At 45.5% G+C, this 20,028-nt stretch overlaps 1 long non-coding RNA gene across 1 annotated transcript; it reads left to right on the forward strand.

The window, feature by feature from the left end:
- The first annotated feature begins 761 nt into the window (after positions 1 to 761).
- On the forward strand, positions 762 to 19,811 carry LOC125327927. The gene is made up of 3 exons (XR_007204454.1): positions 762 to 886; positions 17,496 to 17,499; positions 19,800 to 19,811. It is a non-coding gene; the product is annotated as an uncharacterized LOC125327927 (long non-coding RNA).
- The last annotated feature ends 217 nt before the right edge of the window (positions 19,812 to 20,028 follow it).

Below are 20,028 nucleotides of genomic sequence, written 5' to 3' on the forward strand. Positions count from 1 at the left end.
TGTTAGTAATGTTTAATGAAATCAATCACTGATTGATGCACTGAACAAGCTTCTTGAGCTCCAAAGAGCTTAGAATGGAGCCCAACATCTATGCTGCCAGATCAATTCAACAGCAGTCAGCAGTCAACCTTTGAATCCAGACACCTAAGTAGCGTACACTTTCACAAAAAAACCACCGAACAAAGCAAAAAAAAGCAAAAAAGCCCCAAACAGACACTTTAAAAAGAAAAAAAAATAGGGGGGGGGGGAGGGAGAGAAAAAAGAAAATCTCCATAATACGTGCAAACTACAGAGGAGGGTGTGCTTTTTGTAAACTGAATTTGCGAATTTTCAGTTTCTACAGGCTCTTAGACATCTATGTCAGAAGAAACAGTTTCACTGAAATCTTAAAAGGCACAACAAAAATTTGCCTGCATGTTTTTTGATTCATTCAGCTACAATTCTCACCTGGAGCAGATGAAAACATGAAAAAGTCAAGTGGAAGGCCAGTTTTAATGAGTATTTCATTGTTTGTCTTCAAACTTAGAATTTATTTAGTAAAATTTTAAAAGGAACAAATCATATTATCAGATCTCAAAATGATGCACTTAAATAATTGCAAAAACTCTCATAAACAACTTTCTACAACTTAATATCCTTCCTTCTCTTTTTTAAAATAAATCATAGAATGAATAATGTTGGAAGGGACCAAGGAACACTAGGTCACCTGGTCCAACCTCCCTGCTCAAGCAGGGTCATCTCAGAGCACACGGAAAAGGATTTTGTCCAGATTATTCCCGAATATCTCCAGTGAGGGAGACTCCACAGCCTCTTTGGGCAACCTGTTCCAGTGCTAAGGCACCCACGCAGTAAAGAAGTTATTCCACATGTTCAGGTAGAACTTCCTGTGCAACAGCTTCTGCCTGTTGCTTCTTGTCCTATTGCTTGGTACCACTGAGCAGAGCTACTTTTGGAAAAAAGCCTTTTTGTCCTTTATGAAATAGTTTCAGAGGCAGGTGCAGAAATTCTGGGCCAAGGCACCTAAATGATTTGTAAGCATCACCATTATCAAGCACACACAGGCCAACCCAAACATTACCATGCATACACATGAAATAAACTAAAGGTGTCCAACCTTTGAATGAAATTATTTTTTTGAGTTAATAATGTAAACGGGAGAATTTTAGAGAAGAGTATTATTTCAGCTAATTAATAGTAATGTAATAAAGTAATAAATGAAGTTTGATTCTGAGAGAAGCTAATTCAGAACAGGGCATTTTAATTTACTTTTGCCTCTAATCAGTGGAAAATTTTACTGTTCTAACCCTTGAAGAAATAAGCTTTGAAGGAAATCACTTAGTTTTCAAGGACTGATCTAATCAGTAAAGAATACCCATTCAGCTTTAATTTCAGTATTCCTTCCATTCAGAATTAGTATTTATTATGGAGATAAGTGTCTTAATGTATTCATAAATCTGGTCTTGTACAAAACCAATTTTTGCACTGTAATAAATTCTGCTGAAATTGTTATTATTGCTGTCATTACTAAACACTTATTTGATAGATTAACAAAAAACAGAAATGGAAAATATCAAACTATAATTGAATCAAGGCTATTTGAAAGAAGGTCCCTTGGCAATCAATTCTTGAAACAGTACTTTTGTTCTTTTTATGAATCCTACAGAATAAGATAGAAATGTTGTGAGCCTTGTAAGTAATGTAGTACAATGCAAATGAGAGCAAATGCAATCCTTCAGTGACTTCAGAGCAGAATGTCAAACAGAGAACTGTTAATCCCATGACATTTGATTACTGAGACATACCCAAAACATGCTAATAATGGTGCCCAGATTTCTAAAAATTATTGAGTATAAAGGAATTGGGAGTATCTTTTTAGTGCTCAACAGATACAGCAAAATGAGGTTTCTTTTTTAAAAGCATGTGGCAAATCAAGTAAAATAATATGCCTGACAGGGCAACCAAATTAGATCTTGTAATGCTCAATGCAGCCCTTCTCAGCTATTTTTCTCCACAGGGAATATTCCACTTTGATGTCTCTAAAAATTCATTACGTTTATTAGAGATCACGGGCTATTAAGGGCTTGATTGTGTCACATGAGCTTCATGGTTGAAGCTTCATGATATTTATTTATCTTTAGGAATACTGATTTCCCAGAAGTTATTTTGTTGGATATCATTAAAAAAAAATTAAAAAGAAAGCCAAAACCAAGACTGATTTCATAGAATCATAGAGTGCTAAGGATTTGAAGGGACCTTGAAGACCATCTAGTCTCACCCTCCCCTGCCATAAGCAGGGACATCTCCCACTAGACCAGGTTGCTCAAGGCCTTATCCAATCTGGCCTTGAATGCTTCTGGGGATGGGGCATCCACAACATCACTGGGTAATCTGTTCCAGTATCTCACCACTCTGTCAGTAAAAAACTTCTTCCTCATATCTAGCCCAAATTTTCCTTCTTTCAGTTTTTACCCATTGCATTTACCACTACATTTCCTGACAAAGAGTCCCTCTCTGGCTTCCCTGGAGGCCCCCTTCTCCACCCAACCTTCTCTTCTCCAGGCTGAACAGCCCCAACATTCTCAGCCTGTCTTTGTAGGGCAGGTGCTCCAGTCCTCTTATCAGCTTCATGGCCTTCACTGGACTTGCTCCAGTAGTTTCATGTTTTGGTGCAGGTGACTCCAGCCACTCTGTCTCCTGAGGAGAACTCAGACAACCAGCTGTGGCGGTCAGCAACCCAAGTTTAGTATATAACTTTGCAGTCATAGTGAGAACCCATGATTCCTTTGTTCTGCTGTTTGCATGTTTTCCCCTGATTGGTTAGTGTTTTTCTCTCCATGCTTTATGTATGAGGTTGTGTATATTCATTTCCCAAGTTTAATATGTATCAGTTCTAGAAAGTTCTTTGTTCCTTGATGCCCCATTGGTTCCTTCCCTAAATCCCTCCTTTGTGTTATTTCCTTTGGTTCCCTTGCCCTCAGCACTGTTTCCTGTCAAGTATCCCATTTGCTGTATCCATTATCCCCGCCTTTCCTATCCCCAGTATAAAATCCCTGGACCCTGTCAGATATTTGGCTCTCCATCTCCTCCCCCCATTGCCTCACCTCAATAAACCTTCTGTGTAGAAATTACATGGAGAGTCCACTCTCTCCTTCTTTGCCTCTGCCTGCGTGCCTTCATACCCTGTCCTTGGGTGAGGAGCGCACCCTCTTCTGCCTGTGCTTTCATGTGTGTCTGTGCCTGCCGTAGTGCAGTCAGGTTGAGGCTAGACCTCTGGGTTCTCTTTGAGCTAGCACGCAAAAACCTGACAGTTTCATGTCCTTCTTATGTTGGGGAGACCAGAGCTGGATGCAGCGCTCCAGATGAGGTCTGACAAGAGCAAAGTAGAGGGAGAGGATCACCTCCTTCAACCTGCTTTTCATGCAGCCCAGGATTCAGTTGGCTTTATGGACTGTGAGTGCACATTGCCAGGTCATGTTGAGTTTTTCATCAACCCATCACCCCCAAGTCTCTCCACACAGCTGCTCTCAGTCAATTCTCCATTCAACCTGTTGTTGTGTCTGTGATTGCCACAACCCAGGTATTGGACCTTGCACTTCGCTTTGTTGAACTTCATGAGGTTTTCACAGTCCCACCTCTCTAACCTGTCCAAGGTCCCTCTGGATGGCATTCCTTCCCTTCAGAGAGTTGACTGCACCACAAAGCTTGATGTTGTCAATGAACTTGTGTTCAATGCCACTGTCCACGTGTACCAGTTTGAAAACAAACCAGTGGGAGATCGCAAGTCAGAATTATGATTTAATAGGAAAACTAAAATAGATGCAATAGTACAAGAACACTGACAGAATCAGGATACAACCTGACATCCTGTTAGTCAGGGTGGTGGTAGCAGTCCTCTTTGAAGTGGTCCTGTTGAAGTGGTGATCCTGTAGAAGGGTCTGGTCTTCACCTGAAGGTCCTCTGGGAATCCAATAGGTAGCGCTGACTGTGGTGTTCCAAACCTCAGATTATATCCAGGTAGGAATGCTTGGTTCCTCCCCTGGGCAGAGCATCTCACAATGGGAGGATGTAATTTTGAGTCATGCAGTGAGGCTAGATGGCTCATTAACAGAAGATATTGCCTGGAGGGAGTTATCAGGGATGTGTCATGGAAGAGATAAAGAACATTGCCCCACCTAGTTTTAACAGATGGTGATAGAATATATACTTTTGGTTACATCTTATATTGTAACCTAAGACACCATGCTGCTGACAAAGATGTTGAACAGTATCAGTCCCAGTACCAACCCCTGAGAGGAGACACTGGTCTCCACATGAACAATGAGCTCTTGACCAAAACTTTTCACGTGCAGCCATCCAGCCAGTTCTTTATCCACTGAGCAGTCAATCCATCAACCATCAACTCCATGTCTCTCCAAGTTAGATTATTTGTGCTTGACTAGGCATTCAGTCTTGCTAGAATTCCCTTTTTTGTAAGCTACTAGTGAATTTTAGCTCTTGGCTGTTAACCACACAATAGCACACAGTCAATGCTTGATTTAAAGAGACAACTGCAACAGTGTCCATTAGTTTCCAAACAACAGAGCCATGGGATGTCCTGGTAACACTTAACCAAGCAAGCATACCTGCAGGAACTGTAGTGTGAGGATGGAAAGCAAACAGTTGAGCTGCTTGACTTAATTTCTTCTATATTCTATATATAGATACAGAAAAAAGATGCAGACACAAATGCACACTGCCTTTACATGAATCTTTAAAAATAATTAATAATGTAAAAGAAATAATAATTGCAGAATAATTTGATCTTTTTAAGGCTACAGACAGCAGGAGGAAAAAACTCACCACACCACATAGACCAGCTGAAGCACAGAGTAAAAGGCTGAACTTAAAGAGCATCTCATGCAGACAAGGGAAATGCACTACCTATAATGCAGGAGGAATATTAAGAGCTCCAGTTTAAAGAATCCAGAGTAGGAGGGTTCAAGTTATTTGGAAAAAAGGGGTAGAAGATCAGTTACAGTCAGTCTGGGGCTCCATGGATACTGTTTCAAAGAAGAGAGGAATATTTTTAAAATTTCCTCCACACACTTCATGTTGTTAGCTTCAGCCTGAGTTATAGCACATCTCTTCTCACCACTGCATTGAGAAAAAAATGAAGCTGCAGTGGTACTTACGGTATATACATTCACTCTTGAACTATACATTAAGATTGTCAATTGCCAAATCTTCATCTTATCAAAAAGTCTCAGAGGCTGGTTTTATTCTCAGTGTAATTTGACTGGAAGGAGTTGCTGCTTCCAGGAGGATTGGAAAGACCACCATGGGCAGGAGCTAAAAAATAGGGAGCTTAGAAGTCACAAAGACAGAGAGAGATAAAGTGGAAGAACAGGGTAGAGAAAAAAAGTGGACCTTATAAGATAAATTTTAGACACACAAAAGAATCAAACCAAAAATCATCTGTCTAGATGCTTTCTGAATTTTTGTATCCTCATAAGTATTCAGCAGAGTAGCTGATCAGGAGGGACTTGAATTTTTACGTGATCAGAGATATGACATATTGTGGGAGTGTGTTTCTGTTTGGTTCAGTCTGGATCTCCCCTTAGATTTGTATTTGTTGCAATAACCCAGTTTGTACCCTCCCTGTTTCATGTTAATTGCTTTACTTTCCTTCTCTGCCTCCTCCCAGGCCCCTGCCAATCGCGCTGGCACTCCTCCCAGGCTTCTAGAAAGCTCTGGCTGGAGCGTCGAGTGATTGGCCATGGGGAAAGGGTCCATCCCTTCTTCTCCTATGACTGGTTCCTTTGTGCGCCCTTTACCCTGTTTACCACACCCTCCCCTCTACTGTTTGGTTATTCTTGTGATCCCTCCCTTGTCACCGCCCCCCCATAAAAGCTTCAGCACAGGCTCACCTCGGGGCTCTGAGCTGGGGTCCCCTGGGAGGTGAGACCTTGTGCTTGAGGGCAAAATAAACTTCCCGGATTTTACCCAGATTTGAGCCTGCCTCCTTCCTCCGCCACCTGCCTATATCGCCGCGGTCCTGTGGGAGGACCCACGAGCCAGACCTCCAGTCTCCTGGATTCCGGAGGCTGGCCCCCGCAGCCTGCTGCGTCCAGAGCTGACCGGGTTAAGTGGGAACTGCTCCAGAGGGACGCAGGGGCAACATATGTGTGAGAATTCAAGATGAGTCTTGCATCACTACAGGAGAGAGAATACAAGGGTTGTGAAGACCTACAGTGGACAGAAAGGCCAAGCATCCCCTTGCATCACTACAGGCCGAGAGTACTGAGCGGTACTGGATATTGCAAAGGAAAAGACCCCAGTTAAGACATGGAAGAAGAACAGGATAAAAGTGGCAGGAGTATGGAGGAGTATGAATGCTGAAGGTATGACCCATAAATCTATACAGAAGTAGGGATGCCAGGGAGAATACAGATTCAGTACCAAATGGAAAGACCACACTTTCCTTGGCTTCCTGTAGGAGAAGTGATTTAGTAGTTAAAACACATGCCCGAAAGTCTGGAGGTCTTTATTCTGCTCTCATCTCTGCTTATTATTTGCTGCATGATCCCAGGCATAGACTGTCTCAGGATTTCACCTCAAAGATCTGAACAATTCTGTTGTGAACAAGTGACCCTTCAGGCTGCCCAGAGGCACCCACTCCCAGGGCACCAACCCCTGGAAGGACTCTAAGAATGACTACTGCTGCTGAGGCAGAGCCATTTTCAAAATAAAAACATAAATCATACCAAATTTACCTTGTACAACCAATGAGATAGTCTCGTTGGTTTTCAATTCAAAGAGAAAATGAATTTAAAAATTCTGATATAGGACTCAACCATGTCCCGGTCTGCATCCAAAGCAGTGTGGGCAGCAGGTCGAGGGAGGGGATTCTGCCCCTCTTCTCTGGTGAGAGCCCACCTGCAGTGCTGCATCCAGCTGTGTGGTCCCAGCACAGGAAGGACATGTGTAGGTTAAGTGACGGCTGGACGTAGACGGATGGAGACAAGAGATCTCTCTATAGGCAGGTCTTGGGACACAGTCGGTTTATTGTAAAGGGCGTGGGTATTGGGGCACTGCTCAGAGCTGGTAGACTCAGCTCTGAGCAGGCCCAAGAGACCAAGAGAGTGAACGGGTGAGAGAGATAGAGTGTAAGAGCAAGAGTAAGAGCAAGAGTAGAAGTGGAAGAGACTGAAGTCCTGGTTACAATACAATAAATCATCTTCTGTACTGAATATTCTAATTGTCACTAACCAATCTAATACAAGATACAAATCCTATAGCATTTACATACAGCCTATAAGAGTTCTTATATTACCATAGAGTGTTACATCTTAACTTCTAAAAACTACTCTTTGGACCCCTTCTGCTGAGCTAGTAGGGTCTGCTCTGACCCTTGGACCTGTTTGCAAGCAGAGGGTATTGTTCCATCAAGAGGGGATTACTTCAGTTGGCCATACCATTGTTTTCTAGTTGTTCAGTAACTAAGACTTGGTATTTCAAAAGTGGCTTTCATTTCGATGTTGCCTGTAGTTTTCATATTCCCAAAATCTTTTGTCAGGCAATCATATTTACAAGGCTTTCCTGTTTCATCTTCCCCAACAGACATGGACCTGTTGGAGCAAGTGTAGAGGAGGGACACCACGTTCATCAAAGGGATGGAGAACCTCTCCTATGAGGAAAGGCTGAGAGAATTGGGAGTGTTCAGCCTGGAAAAGAGAAGGCTTTAGCATGACCTAATTGTGGCCTTCCAGCACCTGAAAGGGAGCCCTTCAAGGAAGATGGAGAGAGACTTTTTATAAGAGCATGCAGTGACAGGAAAAGGAGGAATGAAATCAAATGAAAGATGGTAGGCTTTGATTAGATACCAGGAGGAAGATCTTTGCTGTAGGGTGGTGAGCCACTAGAACAGGTTGCCCAGAAAAATTATGGATGCCTCATCCCTGGAAGTGTTGAAGTCCAGGCTGGATGCAGCTCTGAGCAACCTGGTCTAGTGAAAGGTGTTCCTGCCAATGTCTGGGGCATTAGAACTAAACAATCTTTGAGATCCTTTCCTACCCAAACCATTCTATGATTCTGATTCTGAGACTGAAATCCAGGTACCCAGGACAAAACTGCAAGGAAAAGAAATCTCTAACGGCACTAACGGCTAAATTACTTGAATGATTAATGTATTTCTATTCTCTTTAAAAATGTGCTATTTGGAATTCTATTTAATTTTGCAGTAAAGTTGTGGTTATTTTTCATTCAAAGCCCAATGAGGGGGGGGGGGTGGGGAACACGGTAGCCTCACCAGCCAAGGCTGCCTGGAGGGCAGTTCCTCAGGGCAGATCAAGGGGAGATCTGGCACCCGGGGAACTAGGACCCTCCTAGCTCCAACTTGAGGTTGGAGGTTGATAACTTCTGCCCGGAGACCATCAGGTCCGTGTGGCCGCCGGACAGGGGATTGCCCCTTCTCTGGCAGGGGAAGGGGAAGGTACCCAACCCAAGGGGGATTAGGACCCCGAGTGAGGGATCCCGAGTGTGGACTCGCAAGGGGGGGAAGTTTCTCACGGCGCTTCAAGCTGGAAATCCTGTGTGCTGGGGATTCTTTGAGGGAGTGAGAAAAATTCCTGGCAACACGGTGACAAGGAGAGGCCACCGGTTGTGAGAAGCTCCCTCACTCAATAGGAGTGAGAGGGGGTGTTAGAATCTGCCAAGATAGAGGTAAGTTTTATTTTTGTTTTATATATGTCTAAGTGATTTTATCTTTTAATTTGGAGTCCAAGACTACTTGAGTGTATTCTGTTAGTATTTGTTACATCTAAATACTTTTTTTTGTAACTTCTTATCAGTGATATAGATATAATTTTTTTGGGGGGGTGGGGGGAGATTGATTTGGTTGCGTGATTGCGGGGACCTGATAGGCGAGGTTCTGAGGTGAGGTTCATCCAATAGTCCTCAGGCCGTCTATTAAGGAGAGAGTATATGAATGTAGAATATTTAGTTTGTGTAGGCGCTTTTATTTGTTTTGGAGTGTATTATACGTGGATATGTTTGTGTATTTGGGTAAGAGTGAGCTTGCCAGTATGGTGTTGGGATTTTACGTATTTCTTCAAATATAAGAAGGTTTTAAATCGCAGAGTTGTTGAGGTGGTTGTTGGTAACTTCACTGGAGCGGTCAGGGCTTGGTTAAAGGCTGTGAAAGGTGTCTCAATTCTAGAGAAAGTTCTCACAACAGCTAACGAGGGCCATCTTAAAATTTGTGGAACGCCCCCAGCTCCAGGAAAGGGGTGGTGTTGGAAGTTACGGAAGGAGAGGGGCTGGAAAACTTCAGGGTCCACCCAGTTTCTAGTAACCTATGAGGCTTGTTTATATTCTCACAGTATTTTCCCACGGACCGCCATTTTTTTTAGTTCCCACAATCTCTTTGAGGTTCCCACACATAGTTTTTATTCTTTTTCTCTCCCGCATTATTGAGATACCTTGGGTTATCATTCTAGACCAGCAGTCTTATTAGGTTTTCATATTAAGGAATTAATTTAAATATAAGACTTGAATTATTTTGGTAATGCATTAAATATTTAAATTATAATCCAATTATTATTGAATCATGGGTCAGTGTGCAGGGAAGAATTCCCGGAAGTTAAAGAAGGAAAAGAACAAGATAAAAGGCATTCCTCCCAATAGTCCCTTGAGGGAAATGCTCGAAAACTGGGACACTGATGACAATTATAAAAAATTGGATAAAATTAAAATGATAAAGTATAGTGTTGAGATTTGGTCAAAGGAGAGGATTCAAGAAGGACCCGTTTATTGGCCCTGGTATGTATCTGAAGAAAAATGCTTATGTGTAGCTTTAAATAAATATATTAATCTAAAGGAGTCCCAAAATGAGGAGGTTCAATATGCAGCTTGCTGGTTAGAAAATGAGATTTGGGACAAAAAGATAGGAGTGTACAAAATGGAAAAAGAGGGAAAGAGAAGAAAAGGAGGAAAGCCGTAAGAGGGAATGGGATCCTTTAGATCACCTCCCACCTCCCTCTCCACCAACACCACCTATAGTTCACCCTCCTACCCCTCCAGTACCCCCTTCTAGTCAACCAGTACCACTGCCCGCACCTCCACCTCTACCTCAGCCTCCTCCTGTATATACTAATCCAGAACCCAAAACCCCAGTTGTCCGCCCGACACCGTTCCCTGCTCCTTTTGTAGTCCAGCCTTATTCTCCAGATCCCTCCTTAATATCTCAGAGTCTCCCTATGTCCCTTATTACGCCTCCTACATTTCAGTCTGTTCCCTTTAGTTTCTCTTTGATGTCTCAGTCACCTGCTGAGGAACCAGTTCCTAGTAAAGGAACTGAACAGGGAGGGGATGGACTCCAAGGTTCTCAGGAAGTTGATGGACATTTTTGTTGTAGGAATGCAGAAATAGAGAAACAGAAAAAATCAGAAGGGAGCTCAAGTCAGCACAATTATAACACTTGGTCTCAAGGAAAAAGGTGTCAGTCCAAGGAAGAAGTAGTGGAGAAGTTGTTGCCACTGAGAGAGGTACCCATGGGGGGTGCTAGGGGAGGAACAGGGTTTGTAAATGCACCATTAACAGCTTCTGAGGTCAGGAACTTTAAAAAAGAAACAAAGAGTTTATTAGAAGACCCTATAGGGATATCAAATCAGTTAGACCAATTTCTAGGACCTAGTATGTATACATGGGAGGAATTGAACTCTATTTTTGGTATCCTTTTCTCCCCGGAAGAGATCCAATTAATACCTGCAGCAGGGATGAGAATCTGGGAAAGGGAAAACAGGATTGGTCCCCGAGGGGGGGAAAAGATGCCAAATAATCAACCAGATTGGGATCCTAATGAGGAGCTGGGCAGAAGAAATATGAGAGACTATAGATCTTTGATAGTAAGGGGAATACGAGAAGCAGTTCCTAGGACAAGTAATGCAAGGCTAGCTTTTGATAGCCAACAGGAGAAGGATGAGACACCTAGTGCATGGTTGGAAAGGTTAAAAAGAAACTTTCAGTTGTATTCGAGTGTTGATCCAGAAAGTCCAGAGGGACAAATATTGGTAAAGATACAGCTTGTAACCAGGGCGTGGACTGATATTTGGAGGAAATTAGAGAAGGCGGATGATTGGCAGGAAAGAGGCCTTAATGAACTGTTGAGGGAGGTGCAAAAGGTGTATTTAAGGAGAGAAGAAGAAAAGATTAAGACGAAGGCAAAGATTATGCTGGCCATAGCAAAAGAGAGTGTAGGAGCTGGGAGAGAAGAGTCAAAAGGAGAAGCAGAGGAATAATGTTGGGGTTTTAGTTTAGTTTTAGTTGTTTCCTGTTAAAGGAATTTTCTCCCATATGCATGTTGCTAGGGGACAAATAGCTGTACTTAAGAAAGACAAAAAGGGGAGTGGGGCGGGCCTGGCTACTCCTTTGTCTACACCTGGGTGTGGGGTCAGTTCGCTCTCAGCATCGGGAGAGAGAAGCTGCAAAGAAAGGAGCTGCTGCTTCTTTTTTTTGGCCGTTCTTTCTTCCTGCTGGAAACAACGCCGGGACCCCCAAAAGCCGCTTTCCCTGCCCTGCTGGAGGCCAGGCTGTGGCCGCCCTGCCCTGCTGCTGCTTCAAGCTTTTGCTGCGTTGTAGCCGTGCTCCCCCTGCCTGCGTGGATCTCCGGGGGGTTCCCCTTTTGGATACATCTCGTCTGCCACCCGGGATTTGTGTTTGTGCCTGCCGCTCCAGCCTGCTGCTCGTGCCTGCCGTTCCAGCCTGCCATTCCAGCCTGCTGTTCCTGAGAGTCTGGGATCGGCTGCCCAGCGGTTTGTGAAGCCTTTGTTCCATCCTTCCCTGATATCCCCGGGGCACCGGTGCCGCGTGCTCCCCGAGCTCGCTCTGGAGCGCCCCCTGCAGCCGCGGGGGAACCATCGCACCTGCCCTGCTCACCGGGAGCCGCCAGCGCCCCTGCCGGCTGCGAGCGGAACTGCACCCGAGGGGAAATAGCCTGACAGCCAAGAAGGCTGGGACTGGGTTTGTGTTTGCTGTTACTGCCATAGTTATTGCTGTTTTGTTTGACTGGTTATATATATAATAGTAAAGAACTGTTATTCCTATTTCCCACATCTTTGCCTAAAGGCCCTTGATTTTTTTCAAAATCATAATAACTCAGAGGGAAAGGGGTTATATCTGCCACTTCAAGGGAGGCTTCTGCCTTCCTTAGCAGACACCTGTCTTTCGAAACCAAGACAGATCTTGGCGCCCAATGTGGGTCAAGGTATCTGGGTTCGTTGACCCAGGACCCAGGTGTGGACCAGATATTTTTGAGGGAGCCAGGGCCCCTTTCTCTCTGGGAGCGGCTCTTAACGTGTGTGAGAGAAAGATTCATTCACAAAGAAAGAATGCAGGAGTACCGTCATAGAATGCAGTGGAAGACACTCGAGGAAGGGATCCAGCAGCTAAGAGAGGTGGTGGCAGTATTAGAGGTACTCTTTGGGAAGGATGGACAGCATGATAATGACCCTGATAAGGTCAGGTGCACAGGACAGATGATGTGGAACCTGACAAAGCTAGGGCCACCACAATACACCACCTTCATTGCAACGATTGATGCTGACAATACCCAAGAAACAGTGGGCTCTGTCGCCAACAAGCTCAGGAATTATGACAGTATGGTCAATGGCCTGCTGAAAGCTCATCTCTCTGCTGTGGTCCAGGACCTCAAAGAGGAGATGAAGGAGATGAGGGAGGAGATGAGGGAGGTCAGTGTGGCACCAGTGCGAGTCACAGGCCCCCAAGTCAGAGCCCGTCGTCCCCCTGCCAGAGAGAGAGGGTACACCCCACGAGCTGAGCTGTGGTTTTTCCTGTGTGAGCATGGGGAAGACATGAGAAGGTGGGATGGGAAACCCACCTCTGTCCTGGCAGCGCGGGTGCATGAACTCAAGGAGGGAGGCACTAACCGAGGGGGTTCCGCTAAGATGAAAGTAGCCTCAGCCTCCCGTGACCGAGCGGCCAGGTATTACAGAAGGGAGGATGATATGTCAGATCCCCTTGAGGGTACCTCGAGCATGTACGCCCAGGGAAAGAATGATAACCAGGGTTAGAGGGGCCCTGCCTCTAGCCAGGAAGAGGCACGGGAGAACCGGGTTTTCTGGACAGTGTGGATTCGATGGCCTGGCACATCAGAGCCACAAAAATATGATGCATTGGTTGATACTGGGGCACAGTGTACTTTAATGCCATCGGGACATGTGGGGGCAGAACCTGTGTCCATCGCTGGGGTGACCGGGGGATCACAGCAGTTGACCCTTTTGGAAGCTGAGGTGAGCCTGACTGGGAAGGAGTGGCAAAAGCATCCGATTGTGACCGGCCCAGAGGCCCCGTGTATTCTGGGCATAGACTTCCTCCGGAACGGCTATTACAAAGACCCAACAGGACTCAGGTGGGCATTTGGGATTGCTGCTGTGGAGGCAGAGGGCATTAGGCAATTGAACACCCTGCCTGGACTATCAGAGAATCCTTCTGCAATTGGGCTCCTGAAAGTGGAAGAGCAACGAGTGCCAATTGCCACCTTGACAGTGCACCGCCGGCAGTATCGGACAAATCGAGATGCTGTGATCCCCATCCACAAGATGATCCGCGAGCTGGAGAGTCAAGGGGTGGTCAGTAAGACCCACTCACCCTTCAACAGCCCCATCTGGCCTGTGTGCAAGTCTGACAGGGAATGGAGATTGACTGTGGACTATCGTGCCCTGAATGAAGTGACTCCACCGTTGAGCGCTGCCGTGCCAGACATGTTGGAGCTCCAGTACGAGCTGGAGTCCAAAGCAGCGAAGTGGTATGCCACTATTGACATTGCCAATGCATTTTTCTCCATTCCTCTGGCAGCAGAGTGCAGGCCTCAGTTTGCCTTCACCTGGAGGGGCGTGCAGTACACCTGGAACCGACTGCCCCAAGAGTGGAAGCACAGTCCCACCATCTGTCATGGACTGATCCAGACTGCACTAGAAAAGGGTGAGGCTCCAGAACATCTGCAGTACATTGATGACATCATTGTGTGGGGGAACACCGCAACCGAAGTGTTTGAGAAAGGAGAGAGAATAATTCAAATTCTCCTGCAAGCTGGTTTTGCCATCAAGAAGAGCAAGGTCAAGGGACCTGCCCGAGAGATCCAGTTCCTGGGAGTAAAGTGGCAAGATGGACGGCGTCAGATTCCCACTGAGGTCATCGATAAGATCACAGCAATGGCTCCACCGACCAACAAGAAGGAAACACAAGCTTTCCTAGGCGCCATAGGTTTCTGGAGGATGCACATTCCCGAGTACAGCCAGATCGTGAGTCCTCTCTACCTGGTTACCCGCAAGAAGAATGATTTCCACTGGGGCCCTGAACAGCAGCAAGCCTTCGCCCAGATCAAGCAGGAAATCGCTCATGCTGTAGCCCTTGGCCCAGTCAGGACAGGACCAGAGGTGAAGAACGTGCTCTACTCTGCAGCCGGGAACAATGGTCTGTCCTGGAGCCTCTGGCAGAAGGTGCCTGGTGAGACTCGGGGCCGACCACTGGGATTCTGGAGCCGAAGCTATAGAGGATCTGAAGCCAACTACACTCCCACAGAGAAAGAAATCTTGGCAGCTTATGAAGGAGTCCAAGCTGCCTCAGAAGTAATCGGCATGGAGGCACAACTCCTCCTGGCACCCCGACTACTGGTGCTGGGGTGGATGTTCAAAGGAAAGGTTCCCTCCATGCATCACGCCACCGCCGCTACTTGGAGCAAATGGATCACCCTCATCACGCAGCATGCCCGAATTGGAAACCCAAGTCGCCCTGGGATCTTGGAAATAATTACGAACTGGCCGGAAGGTGAGACTTTTGGGTTATCTTCTGAAGAAGAAGAGGAGCAGGTGACACGTGCCGAAGAAGCCCCACCATATAACGAGCTACCAGAGAGTGAAAGACAATACGCCCTCTTCACTGATGGTTCCTGCCGAATTTTAGGTGCTAGCCGGAAATGGAAAGCCGCTGTATGGAGCCCCACACGACAAGTTGCACAGGCTACTGAAGGAGAAGGTGGATCGAGCCAATTTGCTGAGCTCAAAGCTGTCCAATTAGCTCTGGACATAGCTGAAAGAGAGAAGTGGCCAAAGCTCTACCTCTACACTGATTCATGGATGGTAGCCAATGCTCTGTGGGGTTGGCTGGAAAGGTGGAAGAAGGCAAACTGGCAGAGCAGAGGAAAACCAATCTGGGCTGCTGAGGAGTGGAAAGACATTGCCACTCGGGTAGAGAAGCTATCCGTGAAGGTCTGTCATGTAGATGCTCACATCCCCAAGAGCCGGGCTAATGAAGAACATCGTAACAACAAACAGGTAAATCAGGCTGCGAAAATAGAGGTGTCCCAGATAGACTTGGATTGGCAACATAAAGGAGAGCTGTTACTAGCTCGATGGGCCCATGATGCCTCAGGCCATCAGGGCAGAGATGCCACCTATAAGTGGGCACGAGACCGAGGGGTGGATCTGACCATGGACAGTATCTCCCAGGTTATCCATGATTGTGAGACATGCGCTGAGATCAAGCAGGCCAAGCGGGTGAAGCCTCTGTGGTATGGTGGGCGATGGTCCAAATACAAGTATGGGGAGGCCTGGCAGATTGATTACATCACACTGCCTCAAACCCACCAAGGCAAGCGCTATGTGCTCACAATGGTAGAAGCCACCACAGGATGGCCTGAGACCTACCCTGTGCCTCACGCTACTGCCCATAACACCATCCTGGGCCTTGAAAAGCAAGTCCTTTGGAGGCATGGTACCCCTGAGAGAATTGAGTCTGACAATGGGACTCATTTCAAGAACAGCCTTATAAACACCTGGGCTAGAGAACATGGCATTGAGTGGGTGTACCACATCCCTTACCATGCACCAGCAGCTGGGAAGGTTGAGTGATGTAATGGACTGCTTAAAACCACCTTGAAGGCAGTGGGTGGGGGGACTTTCAAAAAACTGGGAGATGCATTTAGCAAGAGCCACCTGGTTAGTTAACACTCGAGGTTCCACCAGCCGAGCAGGCCGTGCCCAATCTGAACCCCTACAAACAACAGACGGGGATAAGGTTCCAGTGGTGCACATGAGAGGTATGCTTGGAAAAACTGTTTGGGCAAAGTCTGCCTTGAGCAAAGAAAAACCCATCCGTGGGGTTGTTTTTGCTCAGGGACCAGGTTGCACCTGGTGGGTGATGCAAAAGGATGGAGAGACCCGATGCTTACCTCAAGGGGACCTTGTTTTAGGGTGAACTACCCATGGCTCTGTACTTGTATCAGTATCAGCATGTATATTTGCATATAATTTGGATGATGCATGGATTTATATGGTTAAAAAAGTTAAGTTTCATGTAACATGTTAGTATGGGAAAAAATTCGGGGTGGATAATGTTGGGGTTTTAGTTTAGTTTTAGTTGTTTCCTGTTAAAGGAATTTTCTCCCATATACATGTTGCTAGGGGACAAATAGCTGTACTTAAGAAAGACAAAAAGGGGAGTGGGGCGGGCCTGGCTACTCCTTTGTCTACACCTGGGTGTGGGGTCAGTTCGCTCTCAGCGTCGGGAGAGAGAAGCTGCAAAGAAAGGAGCTGCTGCTTCTTTCTTTTTGGCCGTTCTTTCTTCCTGCTGGAAACAACGCCGGGACCCCCAAAAGCCGCTTTCCCTGCCCTGCTGGAGGCCAGGCTGTGGCTGCCCTGCCCCGCTGCTGCTTCGAGCTTTCGCTGCGTTGTAGCCGTGCTCCCCCTGCCTGCGTGGATCTCCGGGGGGTTCCCCTTTTGGATACATCTCGTCTGCCACCCGGGATTTGTGTTTGTGCCTGCCGCTCCAGCCTGCTGCTCGTGCCTGCCGTTCCAGCCTGCCATTCCAGCCTGCTGTTCCCGAGAGTCTGGGATCGGCTGCCCAGCGGTTTGTGAAACCTTTGTTCCATCCTTCCCTGATATCCCCGGGGCACCAGTGCCGCGTGCTCCCCGAGCTCGCTCTGGAGCGCCCCCTGCAGCCGCGGGGGAACCATCGCACCTGCCCTGCTCACCGGGAGCCGCCAGCGCCCCTGCCGGCTGCGAGCAGAACTGCACCCGAGGGGAAATAGCCTGACAGCCAAGAAGGCTGGGACTGGGTTTGTGTTTGCTGTTACTGCCATAGTTATTGCTGTTTTGTTTGACTGGTTATATATATAATAGTAAAGAACTGTTATTCCTATTTCCCACATCTTTGCCTAAAGGCCCTTGATTTTTTTCAAAATCATAATAACTCAGAGGGAAAGGGGTTATATCTGCCACTTCAAGGGAGGCTTCTGCCTTCCTTAGCAGACACCTGTCTTTCGAAACCAAGACAAAAAAGGAGAGCCAAAAAAGTGGAGAAAACCACCCGGGGTTGAGATAGTTTGTTATTACTGCAAAAAAAAGTGTCACACACAAAGATTCTGCAAAAAGCGGCAAATGGATAAGGCAATTGCAAAAGAACAGGACACCCTAGAGAGGATTTTAAAAGGAGATGATTAGGGGTGTCAGGGCCTCTACGCTCTGGGGAAGGAGATTGGACATCAGACGGAGCCCCTGGTAAATTTAGAAGTTGGTCCCCAGAGCGAAGAATATGAGCTTTTAGTTGACACTGGAGGTCATGTGTTTCAAAGCTTCCAGCGGGGTGTAAATTAAGTAATCAAAAATGTAAAGTAAAAGGTGCTAAAAATAACCCATTTGATGTATTTATTATAGAACAAGTACAAGTAAAAGGAAATTCTAGAGAGGGATGTGTAAACTTGTTGTACATACCTAAGTTAGGGTGCAATCTCTTGGGTCGAGACTTGCAGGTACAATTAAGAATAGGTGTGGTACCAGGAGAAGGGCGAATGGTAGCGAGGATAATGATACTAAGGCAAGAAGATGAAGAGGCGATAGACCTGAGAGTATGGGCGGAAGGAGGGGGTCATGGACTGTTAGATATTTCCGCCATAGAGATTAGAATGAAACCAAATATACCACCAATAAGAGTAAAACAATACCCAATTTCAGCAGAGGGAAAACAGGGACTGACTCCGTTGATTAAAGACTTGATCAAAGATGGAATTCTGGAACCATGCATGTCTCTGAATAATACCCCAATATTACCAGTAAAAAACCAAGATGGTACATATAGATTGGTACAAGATTTAAGGGAAGTGAATAAACAAACTATTGCACGATATCCAGTAGTAACTAACCCATACACTTTGTTAAGTAAGGTACCAGCCAGACATGATTGGTTCAGTGTCATTGATTTGAAAGATGCATTTTGGGCTTGCCCACTGGGAAGGGAAAGGTGAGGGTGTTTTGCCTTTGAATGGCAAGATGAAGATACAGGAGGGAAACAGCAATTGCAGTGGACTAGACTACCTCAAGGGTTTACTGAGTCCCCAAATCTATTTGGTCAGGCCTTGGAGGGAATATTGCAGCAGTTCATACCCATCGGCGAAGTACAGATTTTGCAGTATGTTGATGATTTGTAAGTTTCAGGGGAACTGAAAGAAGAAGTCCAGGGGACAACAATTAAGTTATTAAACTTTCTAGGGGAAAAAGGGTTAAAGGTTTCAAAAAGGAAATATCCGTTTGTAGAGCCTGAAGTGAAATATTTGGGTCATTTAATTGGAAAAGGTTGTAAGAAGTTAGACTCAAGCTGTATACAAGGGATATTATCGTTGCCAGCTCCAAAGACTAAGACAGATGTAAGGAAGTTATTGGGACTAATTGGTTATTGTAAATTATGGACTGATAGACACACAGAATTGGTAAAATATTTGTATGAGAAATTAGTAGGAGATGAGCCTATAAATTGAAAGGAGAGTGATGAAGAGAAACTAAAAATGTTGAAGGAAAAGTTGATGACTGCTCCAGTGTTAACCTTGCCTGATTTAGGAAAGTTGTTTGAGTTATTTGTAAATGTAGAAGGAGTGGCTTATGGAGTTTTGGTACAAGAATGGTGTGGAATTAGGAAACCGACTGCATATATATCCAAGTTGTCAGATCCAGTTGTCAGAGAGTGGCCAACATGTTTCCAAGCAGTAGCAGCTAACCCTAGTTGAAGAAGGCTATAAGCTAATGTTTGGGAATAAAATTAAAACCCTGCCCAGTTTTTGTATGGAGAACCAGAGAAGAGATTAGAACATAAGTGTCTTTAAACTATTGATTTACAGACAAAAACGAGAGAAGACCTATCGGAGCTCCCCTTGACTGAAGGAGAAATCCTATTTGTGGATGGCTCCTCTAAAGTGGTGGAAGGAAAATGAGTATGAGGTTAAACAGTGATTGATGGAAAAAACATGATAATTATTACCGCAGGCCTGGGCCCTAGGGTATATCACCATGTCCCGCAGCCATAAGGAGGAGGAGGAGAGAAGATCCAGCAGGCAGGAATTGTGCAGCAAGATTGATTGATTGATTGATTTTACAAACCCTTTTATAGACTTTTTTCTTCATAGTCTAATTGGACAAAGGACCAGCCACCGCTTTGGGGTGATTGGCTAAAATCCTAAAACATCCATTGTCAAAATATTTTTCTACTATACCATAAGCAAGACTTTTCAAGGTTGCAGGTGGCTTGGTTGTTTACATTCCCTGCTACCTCTTCTGCATGAGAGAAAAGTCTCTCACGGACTTAGAAAATAGCAAGAAAATCCTTGCTAGCATCATGTTTGTGTCTACAATTCCCCCTTTTTGTTTGATAAGATAACAACTCTACTATTAATCCTAAATAGAAATTTACATCAGTTATTAATTCTAAATATGTCCTTAAGGCTTTAACTATCTGACTCCAGAACAAGAAATTTAAAGTTCAGTCTCTGCTTGTGGAAGGACCATCCCAGTCTCTGCTTGTAGAAGGACCATCTGCCTGATGATCGACATCTTGGTCACCATCAGAAGAGTCATTAGGCTGATGATCTACATTCTGGTCACCATTTGGATGGTTGGAGTTCTGGCCATCATTTGGAGGTTACCTGTTCTGCCTCTGGTGCCGTAGGTCAGGGCGAATATATTTTGAAGGTAGCCACCGTACCCCAGT

Source organism: Corvus hawaiiensis, chromosome 6 (genome assembly GCF_020740725.1).
Source record: "Corvus hawaiiensis isolate bCorHaw1 chromosome 6, bCorHaw1.pri.cur, whole genome shotgun sequence".
Taxonomy (NCBI): domain Eukaryota; kingdom Metazoa; phylum Chordata; class Aves; order Passeriformes; family Corvidae; genus Corvus; species Corvus hawaiiensis.